Source organism: Furipterus horrens, unplaced genomic scaffold (genome assembly GCF_987537825.1).
Source record: "Furipterus horrens unplaced genomic scaffold, mFurHor1.1.pri manual_scaffold_2, whole genome shotgun sequence".
Classification (NCBI taxonomy): domain Eukaryota; kingdom Metazoa; phylum Chordata; class Mammalia; order Chiroptera; family Furipteridae; genus Furipterus; species Furipterus horrens.
Window position 1 is genome coordinate 101056685 of NW_028327172.1, and position 27672 is coordinate 101084356.

The window sequence follows — 27672 nt, forward strand, 5'->3', positions numbered from 1 at the left end:
CATACCCACATCAGATTCCTTCTGATGCTTCTTAAACCACAAATACCATTACATATCCTCCAAAACATGTCATAAATCTGTCCATAGCTTTCCATTTTTGTAACTACTAGCTAGTACAAGCCACTCTCAAGTCACTCAGACAACTGCATAGCCTCCTGATAAGCTCACTGGCTTCCACTCTTAAGCCAGCACAGTCCATTGCCCACCATGGCCAGAGGGCATTTTCACACTGTATAAAATAAATAAATAAACTAAACAACAAAAGTGCTCTCACACTCAGAATAAAACCCAAACTTCATGACTTTCACCCTATGTACTGATCTTATATCATCCTATTTTATTCTCCTTGTCTTCTGTCATCTCCATTCTGGCCTTTTGTCATCTTCAATACAGCAAACTTCTTCCCACTGAGAGCCTTGGCATAAATGCTTTTTTTCTGACTAGAATGCTCTCTTTCTTAGCTCTTTGCATTGTTGGCTTCTTCTGTCATTCACCTTAAAGGCCTTCCTTGAGCACCTAACACAAAGTAACAGCTCATTCACTATCCATCACAAAACATTATTTTACTTTCTTGTTCCTGTGACAGTCCTATATTGGCCGTGTCTTCAGCAGAGTAGCTGCTCCTCCATGAGGTTATTCAGGAACCCAGGCTGATAGCTGTTGTGCCATCTTCAACGTGTGACTTCTAAAGTCACCCTGGGAGGCCATGTATATCCTAACCACTCCAAAATGGGGAAAATAATGAAGAAATACATGGGAGAGGTTTTCATGGACTAGCCCTGGAAGTAGCAGACCTCACTTGTACTCATATTCTATTAGGAAAAAAACTGTTTCACCTGTCACTGCAAAGGAAGTTGGAAAATAAAATCTAGCTCTTTGCCCAAATAAGAGGATCTGATTTTGGATGGACAGCAAGTACTCTTTGCCTTATCAACAACAGACCTAGGTACTTGATACATACTTTGGCTAACTTAGAAGAAAAATGAGACCTTTGGATAAGATCTCAATTTAGTTAGGAAAGTGCTAGCTCCTTTACCCGAAATCTCCTGCATTTCTAGCACAATAAAAATAAATTTATTGCTCCAAGTTAGAAGGTAGCTTTCTCCTTCCTTGAGATCCATCATTACATAGGGCTTCACAGTCCTCTGCATCTATCCATGAATGGGAGCAAATACAAAGAAACCCCACCTACTTCTTTAAAGTCCCAACCCAGAAATCATACATCACTTCCACTTACATTCTATTAATGAAAACTAGTCACATAGCTATACATAGGTACAAGGGGAGCTGAAATGTAGTCTCCAACTTCCAGTGACAACTCCATATTGAGGACAGGGCACATAAACTTTATTGAGACAATAGCCTTTTCTACCACAGTTAGTCTCACCAAAACAAGGACCATTTATTTCCAACTTAGAACATGTTATTGGAATCTTCACAAAATAAGCTACTTTGAACACAATATTATCTTATTCCTATTATACTTACACAGCATCAAATTTACTTTGAGACACAGGATGTACATATAAATATGTCACTTGTTTGCTTAAATTTCTTTAATGAAACCCATTGCTCTTAGGATAAGTGCAAACTCCTTATCATGACCAAAATGTCCTTTGGATTTTACTTTCCTCTGACCTTCCCAACCTTATCTTCTACATCCTCTCCTTTGCTCTCTCTTCTATGACCACTCTGAACTCCTTTTTAGTTCCTTAAATGCTCCATTCCCACTACCAGAACTTCTCACACGTTTCTAGAATGGTTTCTCCCCAACTATCTTCATAGCTGATTTATTCTCTCCCTTCATGCTGAAGCTCACTGACCACCTCTTCAGAAAGGTCTTCACTGGCTAGCTCTCTAACGGGGTCTCCTACGTCCCTTTTCTTTTCCATTCTTCTTGTCATTTTGTCACAGCAGCTGTGTCAGTCTGAAACAATGTTGCACAATAGTTTACTTGTTTACTATCTGACTTCCCACTTGAATACAGTTTCCACAAAGGCAAGGACCACATCGCTCTTATTCACCACTCTAACCCTACTACTTTATGCAGTGCTTAGTACATAGTTAGCAATTAAAAAGTATTTGTGGAATGAATGAACAGACCCAGTCAAATCGAATCACACACCTTAAATGAATTAATTCATTATTACTGCTGAAAAAAATTGAGAACATGACCTTCTAGCAAGAATTCAGTAGCACAATCTATATCAAGGAATAAGAAAACAAAATCCAAGTCACCTCACACTGACACAACCGTGGCCCTGGATTACAGATAACCAAAGATAATGCATTGACCCATTGTAACTTTCTAAAAGAAGTTGTCAGCGAGTCACCCACAGTGTACAGGATACCAAGGAAACCTTTCAGGAATGGGAGAAGTAGTGATGGGGTAGAGGACAGAGAAATATGAGCATTTACATATCACAGCAGGTTGAAACCAATGACTTCTTTTACCAACTGGATTTAATCTTTGGACAGGCTTGAATAACTTGCTTTGTAAAAAAAAAAAAAAAAAGGAAATCAAAGGATGCTTTTTCTGGGGACAGAAAGATGTAAATGCAGAGGTCTGGCAGTGGGGGAGAGGGAGAAAAGGAGGTTGATAAACAGGGACAAAAAAAAGTTGGTAGTCAAAAAAAGGCGCTGTATATTAGCTACTGTGATCTAAAATGGCCCAGTGGAGAGCAGCGTAACATCTGCCTTGCTCATTTCATGTGTGTCTACATATTCATGCCCAGCTTTCAGAATTCTCTGGAGGCACTTGAGTATATAGAAAGATGAGTTCCAATGATCTGCAGCCTCCTGCTTTGCTGAAGGGTTACAAAAAGAAATCTGGCTTCCCTGATTCAACTGCAGCCTCAAACATTATTGAGCCTTTGTAAACCAATGCATGTTTTAGGTACATGTGGAAGAAGAAGTAAAAGATCAATCAAATACTCCCATAAGTTGGATGAATGTACACAAACTGTCTTAGGACCACATGCTAGAGAAAACAGTAAGGGTCCTAAACTCTGAAGAACTTGGGTTTCAAATCCTGGCTCCACCTCTTATTAGTTATGTAGGTAGGTCACTTACTTGCACTGAACCTCAGTATCTTGATTTATAAAATAAGCAGGTATGTGTTTCTGTGAGATTCAACTAATATCTGTGAAATATCAAACATGCAACAGGTACTCAATTAATAATATTGTGTTTACTATTTAGAACAATCCAAGTACCCATCAAACTCTTTCATAACAAGTTGTTTGAGGATTTGCCTTCATTATCTAGGGAACTATATCAGCTCTGCCCTTAACCTTGGCTTTAATCAACAAGCCACAGGCTCTTGTCACTGAACAATACACTAAGTCCAATAAACCACTTTCACATCTTCAAGCTTTTGTTTATACTGTTCCTATTGTCTCATCCATCTTACATCCTGCCTTTTAAAAGTTAATGTTTCAGTCAAGCTTTGCCGGATACTCTACAAGTCAGATTTGAACTCTTTTTCCTGCATACCCACTTCTCCATTTATTCATCACTCCATAAACAATTATTGAGAGCATGCTAGATGTCAGGGAATTTGATAGATGCCTAGCAAACAAAAATAAATAAGACAGTCACTATTTTCACAGTCTAGTGAGAAAGATGGAGAATTGGACAGATGATTACATCTGAGTATGATACATGCAATAAAGGTGTGCACATGGCACTTGGGAGCCCATGGGAGAGACTCTCTTCCAACAGCAGTAGCTTATACCTCTGGTTCACAGTTACTTCGGTTTTCTTTGCTTCATAGTTATTGCTAATGTAACCATCTTTCTGTTATACTGTGAAATCCCAGAGGCCCAATGCTGTCTTTCCATTTTTGTATCCCTTGTCTTATACTATATGTTTGTTGCAAATAGTAGGTGTCCAATAAATGTGTTCTAAATTTCTTATTACATGTGGGTGAACTGAAGCCATCAGCAATAGGTGCCTACAAATGTCTTGGTTTGTCTTGAAATATCCATATTCCATGAAAGGTAATATGTAGTACATAGAACTAGGGTATTAAAGCCAGATACTCTGAGTTGAAATGCCCATAACAGTCTTTTAATAACTGTTTACATTAGGCAAAGTCACAGTCAGGCTGTCCCAAATTTTTCATCTGCTAAATGGAAGTGATAATAATAGTGTCTACCACATCGGGTTGCTATAAGGACTAAGTAAACAAATCTACTTAGTAAAATTACTTAGAAAGTGCCTTAGTTGTAACTTCTAACAAACATTAGCTATTATCTCTTTCTAAACAGGCTTAAAGGCCTTCACTCCTATAGAACATGAACTACTGCTGACAGATCAAAAGTTCAAATTCCATGGAGAAAACATTTTCAGTTTTGATCTTCCATACTTCTTCCAAGTCTAGTGGCAATGCCAGTCTATTACAAATCCAGAAACTGCTGACTTAAAACATTTTACAAGCCATTACCTTTACCTTTTCTGATCAATCTAAAAAATATAATGACATCTTGGAAAAGTCCAGTTTGAAATCACCCCCTCTATTCATTGACTGATAAGGGCCTTGATAAAAATAATAACTAAGGATTTCTGGTCAAGATGGAGGCATAGGTAAACATACCAAACCTCCATGCACAACTATAGCAAAAATACAACTAGACCACAAAAGAGATATCACCCAGAATTGTCAGAAAAATAGAGCTGTGTGGAAGTCTGATAACCAAAATTTTTTAAAAGCCACATTCATCCAGATGAGTAGGAGGGCAGAGATGAGGAGATGTACAGAGAGATGAAAATGCGGTGGTCCCATATCCACATGTGGTGGATAAAAATTGGGAGGAATATCTCAGGAATGAAGGATCTCAGTGCTTGACCAAACTACCCAGTCCAAGGTTCCAGAGTCAGAAAGATAAGTCCCCATAACTTCTGGATGTAAAATCCAAGGGGTCTCGGGTACAGAAGAAACTGTGGGATTCTCAAGAGACTCCTCTTAAAGGGCCTACAATGGACTTAAGATTCATGTAGACCCACCCCCTCTGGGATTCAGCATCAGAGAAACAACTAGAAGGGCACTAGTAGCATGTGGGGATAAAGTGAAGTGACTGGCAACAAGGTGAGTACCAGGAGAGAGCTTCCTCCTGAGAATAACTCCAGAGGCCAGGTAGTGGCATTATCCTTTCTCTGAGCCTTCCCCCACACAAAGCAGAGAGCTGTGACACAGGTTGCCCTACCCTGGTGATTACCTAAGACTCTACCCCATACAACTTACCAGTGTACTTTTCTACAATAGGCCATGCTACTAGGGGAGTCAAAGAAGCTATACCTAATACACAGAAACAAACACAGGGAAGCTGCCAAAATGAGGAGACAAATTTGGCTCAAATAAAAGAACAGAACAAAACTCTAGACAAAGAACTAAATGAAAACAACCCATCAAATACAGAGTTCAAACCACTGATATACAGGGTTCTCCAGGAACTCATTGGATATTTCAACAGCATAAAAAAGAACCAGGCAGAAATGAAAGTTACATTAAGTGAAATAAAGGAAAATCTACAGGGAACCAACAGTGGAGGGGATGAAGCCAAGAATCAAATTAATGATTTGGAACACAGGGGGGGAAAAAGCATTCAATCAAAATAGCACCAATAAAAAAAGAATTCAGAAAAACAAGGATTGGCATAGGAACCTCTGGGACATTTTAAAATATACCAACATCCAAATAATAGGGGTGTCAGAAGGAGAAAAGGAAGAGCAAGAAATTGAAAGCTTAGTTGAAAAAATAATGAAAGAAAACTTCTCTAATTTGGCAAATATGAGTCCAGGAAGCACAGGGAGTTCCAAGCAAGTTGGACCCAAAAATGACCACAAGATACATCATAATAAAAAAGCCAAAGGTTAAAGATAAAGAGAGAGTCTGAAAAGGAGCAAGAGAAAAGAGAGTTATCTACAAAGGAGTTCTCATAAGACTGTCAGCTGATTTCTCAAAAGAAACTTTATAGGCTAGAAGAGACTGGCAAGAAGTATGCAAAACGATGAAAAGGACCTACGACCTAGATTACTCTACCCAGAAAAAAAGTTATCTTTTATAATTGAAGAGCAGGTAAAATGCTTTCCAGACAAGGTATAACTAAAGGAGTTCATCATCACCAAGTCATTATTATATGAAATGTTAAAGGGAATTATATAATAAAAATCAGATCAAAACAATGAAAATGAAAATGGCAATAAATTCACACTATCAATAATTGAATCCAAATAAAAAACTAAAAAAACAAGCATAACAGGAACAGAATCATTTATGGAGGTCATTTCAAGGGTTATTCATTGTCAGAGATTAAGAAGCACAAATTGTAGATACAAAATAGATGGGGATGTTAACAGTATAGGTAATGGAATATCCAAAGAACTTATATGCATGACCCATGGGTATGAACAAGAGGAGGATTGCTGAAGGGAATAGGGATACCAGGTGGAGGGAGGTAAATTTGGGACAACTTTAATAGCATAATCAATAAAATATATTTTTAAAATAATAAAAATTGCTATTTACTATATTCCTATCACGTCATGCACTTTATTATTTTCAATTCTTAAAACAACATGCAAGGAAGACACCATTATGTCCATTTTAGACATGATAAAATTAAGGCTAAGGAGATCAGGTTCTTCACCCAGAGCTGCTACTATTACAATAGTTTGATACATCCTAGCTCTATTTTACCCCAGTCTTTTCATGCTTCACATTATGCCTTTAACAAGCTTTAGTTTATTCTTGGCTTCACTATCTTCCATCTGTTTACTCAGCCCCACTGAGAAAGACAAAAGTTCCAAACAAAAATAGAAATGATGGAATTTAAATTTGATCATTAAAAATACTTTGCCTTATATTTGCAACTATTTAGTGTGATTCAAGGTATAGACAAGGTTCCATATTTCCTGATCCCACTCTCATCTTCCAGACAGTTCTATAGCAAGGTCAATTGACAGGCCTGCTGAACTGATTTTCTGAGACTGTAGGCATGGATATTTCAGGATCTCTGTTTGTCAGTTTCAATCTTTAATAGCAATTAAACCTAGTTTATCCTTTTTCATATATTTAAATTCTCTTTGAATTTTAAACCCATTAGGTTTTATTCTGTCCACTACAAATTTAGAGAACAGCTGGTCATTCCCATCTTTATAATTATCCTTCATATGGTCTAAGGCACCACTGTCCAAGAGAATATAATGTAAGCCACATATATAATTTTGAATTAATTATTAGCCACATTTAAAATACAGAAAATGGGACTGGTGACATTAATTTTAATAATGTATGAATTTCCTGTGATTGCTGTAATAAGACACCACACACTTGATTGCTTAAAAGAAGACATTTTTTTTTTTTGAGCTCCTGGGTGCCAAAGATCCAAATTCAGTATCCCTGGATAAAAGCAAGATATCAGTAGGGCACTCTGTCCTAGAGGCTCTAGGAAAGACTCACTTCTTTCCTCTTTTACCTGTTGGCATTCCTTGGCTTGTGGCTACATCACTCAAATTTCTGTCTCCATCTTCTCACCACCTTCTCTTCTGTATGTCTAATTATCTTTATCTTCCTCTTAAAAAAAATACATGTGATTGCATTTAGGACTCACCCTATAACCCATAATAATTTCTCAAACTCAAGATTCTTAACCACACCTACAAAGATTCTTTTTTCAAGTAAGGTAATATTTACAGGTTCCAATAATTAGAACTTAATTTACAAGGCCATTAGTCAACCTATTATAAATAATATAGGAAGTGTGTCTGGAAAGTATCCAAACATTGTTAATATAATGAGAATGGCTTGTAAAATATCAATGTAACATGGCAGCCAAGGAGAGTGCACTAGACTCTGCATATGTGAACAATGACAGCTTTACTGTACTACTCAGTGCAGTAGATGCCATTGAGTGAACATGTGTACTGTATGGCCATCACATTCAAAATGACTGAGGGAGTAGAGCAATAAATCTGCATCAAATTTTGCATTAAGCTTGAACATTCTTCCATAGAAACTATTCAGATGATTCAGAAGGCCACAGCTATGGGAAACTGGTGATTGGCAGCTTCATTATGACAACATGTCGCTCAAGCATCACATCTCATGCAATTTTTTGGCAAAATATCGAATCATTCAAATGACTCAGCCAACCCACAGACCAGATTTAGCACCCTTCAACTTCTGGCTTTTCTGAAATCTAAAATCACCTTTGAAAGTGAAGGGGTTTCAGACTGTAGATGAGATTCAGGAAAATATGATGGGGAGACTGATGGCTATTGCGAGAACTGTGTGAGGTCCCAGGTGCCTACTTTGAAGGGGACTGAGGCATCGTTTTTCTATGTACAATGTTTCTTCTATCTTTTTCAGTAAGTGTCTCTTTTTTCCCCTCATAGTGCATAGCTGGATACTTTTAAGACAGACCTCATACTTTATTTCCAAATACCTAAAACATTATCATTTCAATGTGTAATCAATATTTCATCCTAAGCCTTTCATTTCTGGTGTGCTTTCCTTTTATATATTTACAATAATACATCTCAATTAGAATTGGCAACATTGCAAATGCTCAGTAGCCATATGTGGCTACTGTACTAAAAAGTGCCATAAGAAATGCTTTAATTTTTTCATTAAAAAGTTTTCTTACTCTAAAGCAAGGCAGCTTCTGCAATAAACGTGTCCTCATTCCATTTTTCCTTTTTATCACAAGAATAATTTATACCCTTCTACTTCATAGAATTTCTGTGAGGATTAAATTACGAAAGCTCTTTGGAAAATATAAGTTACTATATAGTCCCTTCAAAAGTCACCCAGGGGGATCCAACATGGCAGTGAAGTAGGTGGAAGCTAGTCTAACTTCCTCCTAGAACCAAACTGGAATTACAACTAAATAATAGAAAAATCATCCTGAATGACCAAGTGAACACTAGCTGGAGAGAAGCCTTATAACCAAGGACTTATGGAAGAAACCACAATACTACAGTGAGACTGGTAAAAAATGTGGCAGCACTAGAGGGCTGGCAGGGCTTGCATGGGTGGTATCTGAATTTCTGGAGTGATATTTCAGTGGCTGGGAAAGGGCTTACCCCTGAGAAGTGTGGGGTCTAAACCCCAAGATTGGCTCCCCAGACTAAAACACCAGAACTGAGAAAGGAACCAAAATAACACCTGGCTGCGAAAAGCGGCAGGGTTTCTGTCTACTAGAAAGAGGCAGGTAGAGATGCAAAGAGCCTATTAAAAGGCCAACAAACAAAATTTCATTTACAGCTACTTACCCTGGGCTTCAAAAGCGGGGTGGCACAGCACACTAAAGCCATGTGAAGAGAGTCTGGGGTTAGTGGCTCTGAGGAGAGAGCTGAAGAGTCAGCCATCAGGATCCCTATGCTCAGTCATTCCCCATACTGCAGAAGCCATTTTCTTGGGCAGAGCACTCCCCTTCATGTGGCATCAGCCTGGGGGAAAGCAAAATCTCTACCAGCAGGAATCCTTCTTGCACCACCCTGTGGAGCTTAAGCCTGGCTGCAGAGGGCTACGACTGGACACATTTTCATTGATTAGGCCTAATAGCCTGAACGCACAGGTGGACCTCTGCGAGTTTTGAGACCTTAAATGGCAATGCTAAAGAAAAGGAGAGAATCTTAAAATTTTCAAAACAAAGGCACTTGAGTTAGTTACCTACAAGGGAGCTCCCATTAGACTGTTATATGATTTATCAACAGAAACATTTCAGGATTGAAGTAAATGGCATGAAATATTCAAGATGATGAAATGCAAGGACCTACAACCAAAGCTACTTTACCCAGCAAGGCTATCATTTATTATTGAAAGAGAACTAAAGTGTTGCCCAGAGAAGAAAAAACTAAAGGAGGTTGTTACCACCAAACCACTATTGCAACAAGTGTTAAAGGGCTTGCTTTAAGAAAGAATAAAAAATGGGGGAAAATAGTTAAAAATAAAATGACAATAAATACATATATCTCAATAATCACTTTAAATGTAAGTGACTTAAATTATCCAATAAAAAAACATAGGATAGCTGAATGGAGAAGAAATCAGGACTGATATATATGCTGTCTTCAAGAGACCCGCCTTCAAACAAAATATACACACAGACTAAAATCAAAGGGATGGAAAAACATAAGGCTATAAAAAGAGACAAAGAGATAAAGAGAACAATACAGAAAGAGGGTGTTATCCTAGTAAACATTTATGCACCCAATGTAGGAGCACCTAAATATGTAAAGCAAATCTATTGGACATAAAGAGAGAGATAGAGAGAAATACAGTTATAGTAGGGGATTTCAACAACTAGTTAACATCAATGGATAGTTTTTCCAGACAGAAATCAACAAGGAGACAGCACCTTAGATGACACTAGATCAAATGGATTTAATTGATTTCTTCAGAATATTTCACCCCAGGAAGCAGAATATACATATTTTCTGGCACACATGGAACATTTTCTAGTATGCACCATATGTTAGGACACAAAAAGAATCTCAAAAATTTAAAAGAGTGAAATCATATCAAGCATATTCACTAAACATAATGCTATGAAACTAGAAATCAATCACAAGAAAAAAACAGGCAAATACCCAAAAACATGGAAGCTAAACAACATGTCATTAAACAATGAATGGGTCAACAAAGAGATCAAAAATAAAAAATAAAAAGATACCTTGAAACAAATAAAAATGAGAAAACAACAACCCAAAATCTGTGGTACAGAGTGAAAGCGATCCTAAGAGGGAAATTCATAGCATTACAGGTCTGTCTCAATAAAGAAGAAAAAGCTCACATAAACGATCTAACTTTGCACTTAAATGAACTTGAAAAATAACAACAAAGCCCAAAGTGAGTAGAAGAAGGGAAATAATAAAGATCAGAGCAAAACAGATTCTACAAAACAATACAAAAGATCAATAAAGAGCAGGTTTTTTGACAAGATAAGGAGATTGAAAAACCTTTAACCAGGCTTATCAAGAAAAAAAGAAAGAGGATAGAAATAAATAAGACAAGAAATGAAAGAGGGGAAATAACAACCGACACCACAGAAATACAAATGATTGTAAGAAAATATTACAAACAACTATATGCCAACAAATTGGACAACCTGAATTAAAAGGATAAATTCCTAGAAAAAAGCAATCTTTCAAAACTACATCAGGAAGAATCAGGGAATCTGAATAGACAGATTAAACCTAATGAAATTAAAGCAGTAAATATAATTGCCAACCAAAAAAACCATGGACCAGATGGCTTTATAGGTAAATTTTACAAACATTCCAAGAACTAACACCTCTCCTTCTTAAACTACTTTTAAAAATTCAAAAAGAAGAAAGGTATCCAAGCTCATTTTACAAGGCCAGCATTATCCTAATTCCAAAACCAGCTAAAGACACCACAAAAAAAAAAAAGAAAGAAAAGAAAATTATAGGCCAATATTTCTCATGAACAGAGATGCTAAAACCTCAATAAAATATTAGCAAACCGAATACAGCAATAGATCAAATATATCGTACACCACGATCAAGTGGGATTTATTCATGGAATACAAGGTTGGTACAACATTCAAAAACCAATAAATATGATATACACATAAGCAAAATTAACAATAAAAAACAGTTGATCAAGACTTCTGGAGAAGATAGAGGCCTAGACAGAAACACTAGTTCTCCCTCCACAATTAAGAAGAAATACAACTACCTCAAAACTAGCGACAACTGGAAGTTCCAGAAAATCAAGCTGTATGGAAGTCCAATAAACAAAGATATAAAGAAGAAATACTCATCCAGACAGGTAGGAGGAGCGGAGCCAGGGCAGAAAGGATGCAGTGTGGTGGCAGCAGCAGCGGCAGTGGCAGCAGGCCAGTGAAAAGCACAGTCACACATTTTAAAAAGTTGGGAGGGACACCTGGGGAGCATTCCCCGCTCCTGACCAGACCGCACAGCTCATGGTCCCAGCCCCAGGGAAATCAATCCCCATTGCTTCTGACAGTGAAAACCAGTGAGGGATAGGGCAGAAGAAGAAACTGCTGGTTTCTCATCAGATTCTGCCTATTTAAAGGGCCCCCTCAGTCCTAGAACATCTGCATACCCACCCACTCTGGGAACGATGGCCAGGGCAATAGCTAGAGAGGCACCAGTCCCATACAAAAGTGGGAGAAGTGCCTGGAAAAGGGGCAAGTGCTGAGCAAGTGGCATTGTTCCCTCTCTCATCCTTTCCTCACATATAGCTCCAAAACATAGTGAAACAGGTCACCCTGTCCCGACAAGTACCTAAGGCTCCACCCCTTACAACATAACAGGAGTAACAGCTCTGCCTAAGAAACAGAGGCAAACAAACACAGGAGACTCTCAAGATGAGGAGACAGGGAAGTATGGCCCAAAAGGGGAACAGATCAAGGTTCCAGAAGGAGAACTAAGCAACGAGGAGATAGCCAACCTAACAGATGCAGAGTTCAAAACACTGGTACTAAAGATGCTCACAGGCTTGACAGATATGCTGAAGTACGGCAAACACATAAGGGAAGAAATGAAGACTATGCTAAATAAAATAAAGGAAAATCCACACAAAATCAATGGGGAAGGGAAGGAAACCAGGGTTCAGATGAATGATTTGGAACATAAGGAAGAAAAGATCAGTCAGCCAGTACAGACTGAGGAAACAAGAATTGAAAAAAATGAGGAGAGACTTAGGAACCTTGGGGAAAACTTTAAATGTGCCAACATCGAAACCATAGGGGTGCCAGAAGAAGAGGAAGACAAAAAAATTGAAAACGTATGTGAGAAAATAATGAAGAAAAACTCCCCAAATTTGGTGAAGAAAAGAGATATACAAGTCCAGGAAGCACAGAGAGTCCAAAATAAGCTAGACCCAAAAAGGACCACACTAAGACACATCATAATTGAAATGCCAAAAGTGAAAGATAAAGAGAGAATCTTAAAAGCAGCAAGAGAAAAGCCGAGAGTTACCTACAAAGGGGTGACTATAAGACTGTCAGCTGATTTCTCAGAGGACAATTTGCAGGCAGGAAGTGACTGGCAAGCAGTATTCAATATGATGAAAAGCAACCTACAACCAAGATTACTCCATTCAGCAAAGCTATCATTTAGAAAGGAAGGGCAGATGAAGTGCTTCCCAGACAAGGTGAAGCTAAAGGAGTTCATCATCAACAAGCCATTATTATATGAAATGTTCAAAGGGACTTACTTAAGAAAAAGAAGATCAAAACTATGAACATTAAAATGACAACAAAGTTGCAACTATCAACAACTAAATATAAAAAATGAAAACAAAATCCAATGAAGCAAACTAGAATAAGAACAGAATCATAGGTATGGGGATCATTTGGAGGGTTATCAGCTGGGAGGGTGAAGGGGGAGAAAATGGAAAATGGTGCAGGGATTAAGTAGCAAAACTGGTTGGTACAAAATAGACAGGGGGAAGTTAAGAATAATATAGGAAAGGGTGAAGCCAAAGAACTTATATGCATGACCCATGGACATGAACTAAGATGGGAGTGAGATTTCTGGAGGGAAGAGGGGTACTGGGCAGAGGGAAAAAGTTGGCACTACTGTAACAACATAATAAATAAAATATACTTTAAAATACATATATAAATATAAATAAATATATATATATATATATATATATATATATATATATATATATATATATGAGGTCCACCAACTATGTTCGAAGAATACAGCTGATGTATGAGTAAAGTGATAATGGTTAATGAACCAATAACATAATGAGCAAAATAGATATTTTCCCTGAATTCATGGAACATAAAGTATAGTGAGTGAAGCACATAGTAATTAATAAATATCTACTATATATATATATATATATATATTCATATGTTAGGTGAAAGAAAAGAAAAAAGTGCTGTAAATTAAAATAATATGAAGCATCATTTATTTGGATATAATGGGAAGAGGTGATCAAAGAAGCCTCTCTGAAAAAGTGGTGCTTAAGCTAAAATATAAACATTGGGCTGACATTAGCCAAGAAAAGACAAGTGTGTAGTATAAAAGGAGGTTTTTTCTCACAGAAAGAACAACAAGTGAAAAAGTCCTGAGGCAGGAAAAAGAAACAAAAAAAGACAAGTGGCAAAATGAGAGCAATAGAATGCAAAACAGTGGCCGCCTACAGCTGTGGCCAGAGGAAGGCATTAGCTGAAAAGAAACACGAGGAATGTTTTTCTTCTCTTTTAATTTAATTTTATTGCTTTTCCTATTACGGTTGTCCCATTTTTGCCCCATTTCTCCCACCCCTTCTCCCATCATCATTCCATACCCCATTGTCCATGTCCATGTATTATTTACACTAGTTCCCTTACTAGACCATTCCCCTATTTACTCCTTCTCTCCACTCCGTCGATAACTTTTTCTGTTCCTTGTTCAATTTTGTTCATTTGTTTGTGTTGTTCATTACTCTCCCATACTAGGTGATATCAAATGGATTTTTCTTTCATTGCCTGGCTTATTTGGCTAAGCATAATTCTCTCTAGTTCCATCCATGTTGTTGCAAACGGTAGGAGTTCCTTCTTTCTTTCTGCTGCATAGTATTCCATTGTGTAAATGTGCCATAGTTTTTAATCCACTCATCTACAAATGGGCACCTAGGCTGTTTCCAGCACTTCGCTATTGTAAACAGCGCTGCTATGAACAAAGGGGTGCATAGGTTCTTCTGGATAGGGTTTCAAAATTCTTCAGATATAGTCCTAGCAGATATTGTCCCTGGCTGGTTTAGCTCAGTGGATTGAGCGTTGGCCTGCGAGCTAAGTGTCGCTGGTTCGATCTTCCAGTCAGGGTACATCAGAGAAGGAAAACTCTGACTCCAAAAAACCTCCGCTGCCTTGCGGCATACCTCTTCAGGGGAAAGGCTAAGGGAGTAAACCCAGACAGAAAATCCGGAGCCGGAGTCCCTAAGGCGGTTTGATGTTGTAGTCAACACCGGCAACTCCTGCAGCGCACCTGAACCCAAGCTGTATCGACTCCGTCTTTCCCTTGGACCCTTCAGCTGCGAAGAGAGGGGGGGTCTGCTGCATGGGCAACAGCAGACCCTCCATATCACCCTGCCCAGGCTCTGTAGCTTCAGCGTCATCGCAAGATGTCGATTCAACACGGGAGGAGACAGATACCATGTCACTCCCGAGTCGGACTGCACAGCCGTTCTCGGCGGTGCAGATAGACTCTTAAGAAGCTACACCATCGTCTCTCGAGACGGACGGCTGCCGACGACGGAGTCCTAGCAGTGGAATTGCTGGTTCAAAGGGCAGTTTCATTTTTAGTTCTTTGAGGTAATTCCATACTGTTTCCATAGAGGCTGCATCAGTCTGCATTCCCACCAACAGTGCACTTGGGGTCCCGTTTCTCCACATCCTCACCAGCACTTGTGGTTTGTTGATCTGTTCATAATGGCCATTCTGACTGGTGTAAAGTGGTATCTCATTGTGGTTTTTATTTGCATCTCTCTGATGGCTAGTGATGTTGAGCAATCTTTCATACGTCTATCGACCCTCTGTGTATCCTCCTTGGAGAACTGTTTGTTCAGGTCCTTTGCCCATTTTTTAATTGGACTGTTTGTCTTCTTCGTGTTGAGATGTATAAGTTCTTTATATATTTTAAAGATCAATCCCTTGTCTGAGATACCATTGGCAAATATACTTTCCCACATGGTTGGTTCCCTTTTCATCTTGCTGATCTTTTCTTTTGCTGAGCAGAAACTCTTTAGTTTGATGTAGTCGCATTTGTTTATTCTTTCCTTTATTTCCCTTGCTGTAGGAGATATATCAGTGAAAATATTGCTATGCGGGATATCTGAAATAATCCTGCCTATGTTTTCCTCTAGGACTTTCATGGTTTCATGGCTTACATTTAAGTGTTTGATACATCTTGAGTTTATTCTCGTGTGTGGTGTAAGTTGTTGGTCTAGTTTTATTTTTTTGCATGTCCTTATCCAGTTCTGTCAGCACCATTTGCTGAAGAGGCTCTTCTCACTCCATTTTACGTTCCTTCCCCCTTTGTCAAATATTAGTTGATGATATAGACCTGGGTTTATTTCTGGGCTCTCTATTCTGTTCCACTGATCTATATGTTTATTCTTATGCCAGTACCGGGCTGTCTTGATCACAGTGCCTTTGTAGTATAGTTTGATGTCAGGTATTGTGATTCCTCCGACTCTGTTCTTCTGTCTCAAGATTGCTTTTGGAATCGGGGTCTTTTTTGGTTCTATATGAATTTTTGGAGTATTTGTTCTAGGTCTGTGAAATATGTCATTGGTATTTTAATAGGGATTGCATTGAATCTGTAAATTGCTTTGGGTAGTATGGACATTTAAATGATGTTGATTCTTCCCATCCATGAACATGGCATTTGCTTCCATCTATTTGTATTTTCCTTAATTTCTTTCTTCAGAGATATGTAGTTTTCCAAGCATAGGTTTTTTATTTCTTTGGTTAGGTTTATTCCTAAGTATTTTATTTTTCTTGTTGCTATAGTAAATGGGATTTGTTTTTTAGTTTCTATCTCTAGCATTTTATTGTTGGTGTACAGAAATGCCTCCGATTTCTGAATATTGACTTTGTTATTTTGTCAAATTAGCTTATTATGTTGAGTAGTTTATTAGTGGAGTCTATAGGGCTTTCAATATACAGTATCATGTCACCTGCAAATAATGACAGTTTTACTTCCTTTTTTCCAATTTAGATGTCTTTTATTTCTTTTTCTTTTTTTTTTTTTTTTTTTTTTTGGTCTAATTGCTGTGGCTAGAACCTCCAACACTATGTTGAATAATTGTGGAGAGAGTAAACATCCTTGTCTTGTTCCTGATCTCAGGGGGAATGCTAACAGTTTTTGTCCATTGAGTATGATGTTGGCTTCAGATTTCTCATATATATCCCTTATTATGTTGAGGTATGCTCCCTCTATTCTCATTTTGTAGAGAATTTTCATCATAAATGGGTGTTGTACATTATCAAATGCTTTTTTAGCATCTATGGATATGATTATGTGGTTTTTGTCTTTCATTTTGTTTATATGGTGTATTACATTTATTGATTTGCGAATATTAAACCATCCTTGCATCCCTGAGATGAATTCCACTTGATTGTGGTGTGTGGTCTTTTTATTGTGTTGCTGGATCCTGTTTGTCAATATTCTGTTCAGGATTTTAGCATCCATGTTCATCAGCGATATTGGTTGTAACTTTTTGTTGTTGTTGTGTCTTGACCAGGTTTTAGAATTAGGGTATACTGGCTTCATAGAAAGAGTTTGGGAGCTTTTCCTCTTCTTGGATTTTTTGAAATAGTTTGAGAAGGGTAGGCATTAGCTCTTCCCTAAATGTTTTGTAAAATTCACCCATGAAGCTATCCAGTCCAGGGCCTTTGTGTGTGGGAGTTTTTTAGTTACTGTTTTAATTTCACCTTTTGTTATTGGTCTATTCATGCTGTCTGCTTCTTCTTGATTCAGTTTTGGAGGATTATATGTTTCTAGAAATTTGTCCATTTCATTTAGGTTGTCATGTTTCTTGCCATACAGTTGTTCGTAGTAATTTCTTACAATCCTTTGTATTTCTTTGGTATCAGTTGTGATTTCTCCTCTTTCATTTCTGATTTTGCTTATTTCGGTGTTCTCTTTTTCTTGATTAGTCTGGCTAAAGGTTTGTCAGTTTTGTTTATCTTTTCAAAGAACCAGATCATATTCTTGTTGATCTTTTGAATTGTTTGTTTGGTCTCTATGTCATTTAATTCTGCTCTGATCTTGATGATTTCCTTCCTTCTACTCTCCCTGGGCTTTGTTTGTTGTTGTTGTTCTAGTTCTTGTATCTGTAGGGTTAGATATTTCATTTGGGATTCTTCTATCCTTCTCAGGTATGCCTGTATTGCTATAAACTTTCCTCTCAGGACTACTTTCGCTGTATTCCATAGGTTTTGGGCTGTTGTGTGTTCATTATCATTAGTTTCCAGAAACATCTTAATTTCTTCCTTGATGTCGTTGTTAACCCATTCATTATTTAATATTATGTTATTCATTCTCCATGAGTTTGTATGTCTTTGAGTTTTTTCCTTGAGTTGATTTCTAGTTTCAAGGCATTGTGATCTGAGAAGGTGTTTGATATAATTTCAATTTTCTTAATTTGTTGAGGCTTGTTTTGTGTCCTACCTAATGGTCTATCTCTGAAAATGTCCCATGTACATTTGGAAAAAATGTAAATTTGGCTTCTTTGGGGTGAAAAGTTCTATTTATATCAATTAAATTCATTTGATCTAGTGTGTTGTTCAATGCCTCAATATCCTTGGTGTTTCATTGTTTTGAAGATCTGTCTGTCATTGATAAAGGGGTGTTAAAGTCCCCTTCTATAAATGTGTTGCTATTGATATCCTTCCTGTAGTCTTCTAGTATTTTACTTATATATTTGAGTGCTCCTACCTTGGGTGCATATATGTTTACCAGGATTATATCTTCTCGATGCATTGGTCCCTTAAGTATTATGAAATGCCCTTCTTTGTCTCTTTTTATTGCCTTTTCTGTGAAATCTCTTTTGTCTGATTAAGTATTGCTACCCCAGCTTTTTTTTTTTATGTCTATTTGCCTGAAATATTTTTTTTCCATCCCTTTACTTTCAGTCTGTGTAAATCTTCTGTTTTGAGGTGTGTGTCTTTTAGACAGCATGTATGTGGGTAATGTTTTTGTATCCATTCTGCTACTCTATGTCTTTTGATTGGAGCATTTAATCCATTTACATTTGAGGTTATTATTGACAGGCATTTATTCATTTCCCTTTGTACCTGTGTTCTTCTCCCTCTCTCTTTTTATTCTTTTCTTAAAGCATGCCCTTTAGCATCTCTTTCAATGCCGGTTTGGTGGAGATGTATTCTTTTACTCTTCCTTTGTCTGGGAAACTCTTTATTTCACCTTCCACTTTGAAGGATAGCCTTGCTGGGTTGATTATTCTTTGTTGTAGACCCTTGTTTTTCATTGCTTGAAATATTTTTTGCCAGTACCTTCTGGCTTGTAGTGTTTCTGTTGAGAAATCAGTTGATAGCCTTATCAGAGCTCTCTTGTATGTTATTTGCTATTTTTCTCTTGCTGCCTTTAGGATTCTCTCTTTGTCTCTGAATGTTGCCAAAATAATTATGATGTGCATTTGAGTGGGCCTTTTTGGGTTTATCTTCATTTGAACACTCTGTGCTTCCTGGACATGCATGGCTTTTTCTCTCATCAAGTTAGGGAAATTTTCTGTTATTACTTTTTCAATCAGGTTTTCTCTCCCTTGCTCCTCCTCTTCTCCTTATTGTATCTCTATGATTCTAATGTTGTTTCATCTCATATTGTTCTGCAGTTCTCTTAAACCCTCTTCATTCTTTTTAATATTTTTCCTTTTGTTGTATTGTCTGGGAATTTTTTTCTACATTGTTCTCTAACTCACTGATCCAATCCTCTGCTTCATTTAGCCTGCTTTTGATTGATTCTACTGTGTTCTTCGGTTCAGGAATTGTATTCTTCATTTCTTGCTGGTTTTTATTGATAGTTTTATATCCTTTTTTATGCTGATGTAGTTCTCCATACATTTCTTGTAGCTTGCCTGGATTTCTTAGTAGTTTTCCTAGAGTTCGTGGTAGTTTCCTCTGAGTTTGTCAAGTTCATTGAGCTTCCTTATAACCATTCTTTTGAATTCCATGTCTGATAGCTGCCTTATGTCTGTTCTATTTATCTCTCTTTCAGGGGATTCCTCTTTTCCTTTCATTGGGAGGTTGTTTCTGTGTCTCCCCATGTTGGATGCTTCTTGTTCATTTTTGTTTCTTAGATTTGTCTGCTTTGATTTCCTGCTTTCGTGGTGTGAGATTCTGTATAGGAGACCTGGGGGATTCAGTGGTGCAATCTCTTTGATCTCCTGAGCTTGATGGTCTTGGGATGCTCTTTATGCCATTTGTTTAAGCTGCCTGGTTATATTTCAGTTACTCTTTGGTAGAAACTTTCCTCTGGGTAGTTGATTGAGAGTCACTCTTCCCACCTTGTCTTGAGTTCTTTTGTGGAGATGCTGTTAAAACATAAACACACTATCCAGGCAAGAAACCCACACCCTCAAAAATATCCCCAACCCACAATCACACTATCATTAGCAAATGAGCCAGTATTAATATAGATGTAAAGAGGTTAAGACTATTACACTATATGGAAAACTGATAAGAGTTGTTTTAACTGATAGATGATTTTTGAGAGGGACTGTAGTAGAATACTAGTAGTAGCAAGTAAGGTCAAGGCTATGTGAGACAGTAAGTAGTATTTACATTGTATGTTGAAAAGGGGAGGAAAGAAGTCAGAATGAAGTGAGAAAGTGGAAGTGTATGGTATTAGGTTTATATAACAGTTATATGCTATATATTTAGTGTTAGAGGAAGGATAAACAATACATAAAAAGAAACAAATTAAAAAAAAAAGAATAGGAGGGAGAGAAGGTAGGAAACAGATTAAAGAAAGATTTCTTTCTCCGGTACAACATTTGGACACTGTTCTTCTTTTTCTGGATCTGCCCCTGGTCAAAATGCCATGGGTTGCAAATCTTCTTTTCTGGCTAGCTGGCTGTGAGGGGATCTAGCTGGGTTCTGGGGCTGCTATATTCTCACTCATGGGCCTGCCGCCACTCCCTGCTGTGAGCCACACTGAGTTGGGTCTCTCCCCACTTGTCCTGCGGCACCCTCCAGCAATCCTCAGGCTTGTCTAACAATGTTGTTCTGCTGGCAATCCAGTGTGAAAACTCCTTGTCTCTGCCCAGCCTTGGGTCCTGTCTATACTTCTTCTCCAAAAAACTCTGTGTTGCCTCCCAGCTGCAGCACCGGGTTGCGTTCCTGGCTGGCAGTGCCGTATTGTGCACCTGTGTGTATGGCCTGCCTGTCTGGGGTCCCTACCAGGTCTGTGTCTCCACCACAGCTTTTCTGTATGGGCCCCTCTCCATGGCTCAGTTCTGCTTTTTTGTTTGGTGGAGCTGTGATGAACATGCCCTGGGCACAGGGTTGCCAGCCCAGGGTTGCCAGCCCAGGGAGTCCCCACCTAGACTCAGTTCATACAGTTTCTCACAGTCCTGGCTGTTCACTGTCTTCTCACGCCTCTGGCTGTTTCAATGCAACCTTCTTGACTCCCTCCAGGACTTTACTAGTCCTAGCACCTATGGCAGGGAATAGTTTCTAAGCAAATCCAAGCTAATGGGTCAGTCTTTAACTGCCCCTTTCAGGTGCAGTGCAGCAGAGGTGCAGGACTGGGAGGTCCAGCGACTCCATTTTAAGAGTGTAGGTGAGCTTTCTGCCTTCTTTCATTCTGCTCCCACACTCCCTTCCCTGTTCGCACTATTTGAAATTCTCACTCACTCACTCTTCTCCGTGTTTTTACTCTAAGTTCTTCCGTGATGGGAACAAGCAGACAACACTGCTACCTACTACACCACCATCTTCCCTCTCCCCCAGTAATGTTTTAATGAGATGGAAATGTTCTATGTCTTGATTGGAATGCATACAATTGTCTAAATTTGATGAAGGCCACTGAATTTTGTTGTATATAAATTATTCCTCAGTAAAGTTTAAGGAGGAAGAACTGTGAACATTTTAAGTATTTTTCTATTGAAGTCTCAGTTTCAGCTTGATGTTAACCCAACTTTACATAATATAAAAACAAAACAGAAACATGCACAGAACTACTAAATTAAATGTATTTGTTTATGCATTTATTTACTTGTGCATTTGTTCATGACTCATGGGTTTAAAAAATGATTTCAGGTAGAAAGGACAGATTGAGATTCTAAAGGCCATGTGATATTTTTAGTTTCACATCTAGGAGCAAAGCACACCTCTGTATGTCTTTCCTCATCTCTAAAAATGGGGAGAAAAGCATCTCTCAAATCAGGTTGTTGAGTGAATTATCTCACTGAAAGATGTTAATTACAATAGATATATAGTTGGTCTTTCTTCACTATCCTCCTCCTTGGTTTCTAAAAGTCAAACACATTGCCATATTATTCTGATAAAATTGCCTCCATGAAAGGATACTTATGACTGTGTGTGATGTTCTGGCTATGGGGTGCCTCTGCTGCATGGCCCTAGCAGGGCATAAATAAAGCTGTAGGGGACAGGGTGCTATATGTCATCTCTACCTTAACCCTAACCCTAATATGGCAGAAACATTGTCATAGAGAATATGCTGGTGATCACATCCATGTGAAAGAACACAATAAAATGAAACATGTTCAAAACTCTCCAAAGAAAAGCAAAACAAAGAAAGCGTTCAGTTCAGATGCAAAAAAATAATTGCACACATAAAGAACCTCTTGAGTTTTACCCAAAATCTATTTTCTCTCTTATTTTTTTCTCCATTTCATTTTCTCTTTCTAAAATCATAAAGATAATAATTTTAACTTTTGAAACTCATAAATAGACAAAATTTATTGTTAAAAGCTGAAACAGTTCACTCTGACTCTCTTTAGTTTTCAGTTACTGAAGAAAACCTCATTTTCAATGGGTAAAGGCTGCTTTTTCAACCAAGTTGGGGTGTCTCTGGAGTGAGGAATTATGTTGATCATCATCATAAAAAATGCACAGGCAGAGGGTAGATAGGCAGAGAGCTTTTGGGAGGCTCAAAAACAAAGGAGGTGTTATGTGTAGTACAACCATTCACTGCAAAGGGATTGTTTAAGTGAAGATGGCTGGTCAACACTCACACAAGAGGGAGCCTTCATACATAAATAAAGGCTGGCTGCCACGGAAACCCCTCCATCTGTTGCTGCCCATTGCCTGACTTCCAAGGCACTGGGTACACTAATTGAAAACATGGATAGATCTGTGCCCCACATGTTCACTTTTAGGAAATCACTGAGTTTGTTTTTGCACAAAGCCAGCCCTAGGCTGACTCTCCACTCCTCGGAGGCAATGGGGTATCCATTTGGGGGCTTTACGGCTGCTGTTGTCTTTTGATCTTTGATTTCTGTTACTTTTCTTCATTGAACCCCTGCCCCTATTTGTAGAGCTCTAGCCATAATATGGCTAGTGATTTGCTAAGCTGCTAAGCTTCTTTCACTTTGAGGCCAAACTCAAGGCAAGGTCAGAATAAAGCGCTTTACTTCTGCAAAGAGAAAAAAATGAAAACAAGTATGGATATGAGCTTTGGAAAGAGGACTCTTTGGTCAGTTGCAGGCCATGTCCCTGCTATTCTCTAAGGGGGTTAATATGTCCTAGTTTTCAGTAATTAGACAGGAGTAAAGAGTACTCAGCAATAGCAAACCAGCTGCATGCAACACTATTGCCTGCCACTTAAGTTTCTTCTTCCAGGGTGAGGGCAAGTTCACAGGTGTCAGATGAGAGGCTGATGCATGCTTGAGTGTGCACAGAAGTCCATTCTGAACTTAAAATTGTTGACCAGTCACCTTATCCCCCCTCACCCCTCCCCTGCTCTCCATCTGATGGAGAAAAGGCACGTTGTTTTGTTCAACCTTGTTTTGCGCCAAAAAAAAAAAAAAAGAGAAACACCCAAACAAACTGAGTCACAAGTATGTGAAATAACACAGCTTCTCCTCACTAATGAATTGGCACCCTTTCTGTTAGATTACACAAGCTTGAAAATAGCCACCTAGTTCTTCCAAATAAGCTCTGTGTCCCCTGTAGGACAATGAAGTGGCAGGGGTGTGGGGGGAATTCAAGTTTATGTTTGTGCTGCTTAATGCTGAATCATATCATGATGTACTGTCACCAGGAATAAAGGGTTTTCTACTTACTTGCTAGAGGTAGACAATGTGTAACATAATTTGTGTAAAGATAGAATTCAGAAATCAAAACTTTTTTTGCAATATCTCCTCATGCTTCTCATCAGGCCACCTGAGCACATCCTGTCTTATATGAAATATAAAGAAGAAACTGTCTTCTGCACAAGGGGACTTTTGAAAGTTATTAAGATCTATAGCAAACAGAGGTAACTGGTCTAAATCCCTAAAAGCTCTGTTATTTAGCATTTGCTTATTCATACAAAGATTTTTATCAAACAATAATAAATGAGACAGTGTTATTCCATTTGATGCATTTTGGAACACCTGACATTTTAGGATGGGTGGAAGAAGTTACTTAGCCCTGGGCCAGCTTTCTTCCAAAAACTAAATGAAAGCCAAAAGAGAATTTACAGGGATGTTGGAAGTCACATAAACACAGCTGAAAAAAGCAAATTGTATTGATTTTAGCTTGAAATCTGTGCTAAATTAGTAGGCAATTTAGCAGCAACACCTCATTTCTTACAACAGTGGTTGTTTTTAGGTTTAATTGCAGCACTATTCACCCTTGTGAAAATTCAAAACATTTTAAACTTGCCCTAAAACATGCTCACAGATCCAGAAGATGCATGCACTAATTTTGTTTGTTTGCCTGATATTCTGTTTCCTGGGTAGGTTGGCAAGCATTTTTATGTTGTTAATTGTTGACATAAGTATAATAAACTAAGAACTGTTGTTGGAATTTAAAAAAAAAAACAATAATCTCTTAAAACACTTAGTGTTTAAAGTACAATATGCAGATATTATTGGAATAACTTTAGGGCCCTAAAGACAGTTTTTGACAGGGAGCTCAAATCAGGATTTCCCTGATGAATTTTGGTTTTGTAAAAGGTATTCCTGACTTCCAGCCAAGATGGAGGCATAGACAGACATGCTGCATCTCCCTCCACAACTAAGAAGAAATACAACTACCTCGAAACTAGAAACAACCAGAAATTCCAGAAAATCAAACCGCTTGGAAGTCCAATAAACAAAGATATAAAGAAGAAATACTCATCCAGACGGGTAGGAGGGGTGGAGCCGGGGCGGAGAGGACGCTGTGTGGTGGTGGCAGCAGCGGCGGCAGTGGCAGGCCATTGGAAAGCACAGTTACACATTTTTAAAAGTTGGGAGGAACACCTGGGGAGCATTCCCAGCTCATGGTCCCAGCAACAGGGAAAATCAAGCCTCATTGCTCCTGACTGTGCAAACCAGTGGGGGTTGGGGCGGAGGAAGAAACTGCCAGTTTCTCAGCAGAGTCTGCTTGTTTAAAGGGCTCCCATGGTCCTAGAACGTCCACAGACCCACCCACTCTGGGAATGATAGGCAGGGCAACAGCTAGAGAGGTGCCAGTTCCATACAAAAGTGGGAGAGGTGCCTGGAAAATGGCCAAGTGCTGAGCAAGTGGCACTGACCTCTCTCTGACCCCTCCCCCACATACAGCACCACAACATGTTGAAACAGATTGCCCTGTACAGACGAATACCTAATGCTCCGCCCCCTATAATATAAGATGTGCGACAGCCCTTGCCCAAATCACAGAGGCAAACACAGAAAGATGAGGAGACTGAGAAGTATGACACAGAAGCAGGGGCAGATCAAGGTCCCAGTGGTACAACTAAGCAATGAGGAGATACAGAAGCACAGTTTAACAGTTTAAGGCATTGGTGATTAGGATGCTCACAACTCTGACAACAAAGATTAAACAGGATGGGGAAAGTATGAAGGCTATCCTGGCTGAAATGAAACAAGTGGTGAAGGAAAGAAAACCAGGGTTCAAATCAACAAATTGGAACATAATGAAGAAACAAACAGTCAACAAGTACAGAAGGAGAAAATGATAATTTTTAAAAATGAGGAGAGGTGTAGAAACCTCTGGGACAGCTATAAACATGCCAACATCTGAATCATAAGTTTGCCAGAAGGTGAAGAGAGAGAGCAAGAAATTGAAAAATTATGTGAAAAAATAATGAAGGAAAACTTCCCTAATTTGGGGAAGGAAATAGACATACGGGTCCAGGAAGCACAGAGAGTCCCAAACAAACTAGACCCAGGGAGGACCACACCAAGACACATCATAATCAAAATGCCAAAGGTTAAGGATAAAGAAAGAATCTTAAGAGCAGCAAGAGAGAAGAGGAGAATTACTTACAAAGAGGTACCTATAAGACTGTCAGTTGATTTCTCAAAAGAAACTTTGTTAATGAACGTTTCTTTTCTGCAAAAGGAAAAAATGTTTTATCATAAGTTTCATGGCTTCAGGCCAAGATAGAACTTTTCTTTCCTCTCCGCCTTCATCTTTTAAAAAAATAACAAAATTTCTTCATTTTTATAATTATCTTTGTATTTTTGTTAATATCCTTTATTTGCATCTCATTATGACTTTTACACGTCTTATTTTTGTAGGGGAATAATGGACTCACTTAAATTATTGTTTATTTTGGCCCTTTCTCTTGAAACCACATTTAAGTAAGTTCATGGCCTGAAAGGTACCAGGTTTCCTGAGTCTAAAGTTGTTAAATGAGCATAACTTTGTGACCATGTCTCTATGGACATTTAAAATTTGTTTTCTTTTGTTTGGGTGCAGTTTACTTTACCAGTGCTAGTTGTTATAAGAGTGGAGTAACTTTAGTCATTTTTTTCTAGAAGAATGTGGTTATTATCCATGTCTTGGATTTTAACACCAGCTTCAAAAAGATGGCTTAGTACACCACAGTGCTTACAATAATACATGGATCTAGATTCATACAGGGTATTCTGGTGATCACTTCTTCCTACCAAGAAAAACACACATGTGAGAGCTTCTCTTCTTTTTCAGCAGAGAAAGGAATTGGTCCTCAAACAGTGTAATGGTGCCATACAGTGGAAAAGCAACAGAGCAAGGCAATAAAAGACCTGCCGACTAAGCCCTATGCTGCCATTTAAGACTGTTTCTTCTCTACTGAGAATCTGTTTTATTGCTATCTTTTCTTTGGAAAGATTAGATCTGCCAAACACATAATACTCACTACAAAATTAAACCTTTATTCCATTTTTTCTTAATAAACAATCTATACTGAGTATATACACAATCAAAAAATATTCCAGACACCCCAAATGACTAAGTTACCATACTAAGCAGACATATGCAACAAAAGTTGATGTTGTAATTACCTCAGATAGCTTGACTGAGTGTAAGTGTATAATTTCAATTAGGCTTCTTGAAATATTAAAATTAAATCATGCCCTGACTTTACATTTCTATAGTGTCATACTCTACATGAACCTAAGACCCAAGGTTGGAAAGCATTGGCATAATTTATCTGGTATAACTTTATCAGTTTTTTTTTTTTCAAAATGGGGGAAAACAACAACTTTCAGGCTCACCTCAAGGTTGTTATAAAAAATAAAATTAAATCATTTGTGTTAAAGAGCTATACAAGGTGCTAGAGATCAATGTAAATTATGCACTGAAGTAGTAGAGAAACAGAAAATATAAAACCTGAATTTCTGAGTTAAAAAATAAATCTTTAAATAGTTTCTTAGGAAGATAAGACATGAGCCAAGAATCTTGTTAATCTTTTACTTGGCTATACTAAAACCATCAATGTGGAAATCCATTCTTACTTGAAACTTAAAACAGGTGAACACCCTCAAAACACTTTCTGAGTCAAAAAGGTAATCTCTTTAACATGAGATCATCATGCTTTGAGTAAACATAGACACTACTTAAGCATATTTCCCTGAAGAATTGTTGGCTTGGTGGCTATAGTAAACACATTTGCCTAACAACTATCATTTCTCTGGAAATGGCTTCATCTACTCTCTGTAAACAGTCATGTTTGCACTAAGTAATTGTATTACTTCACCATGGAAAATTGGACCAGGAGTGAATGAGT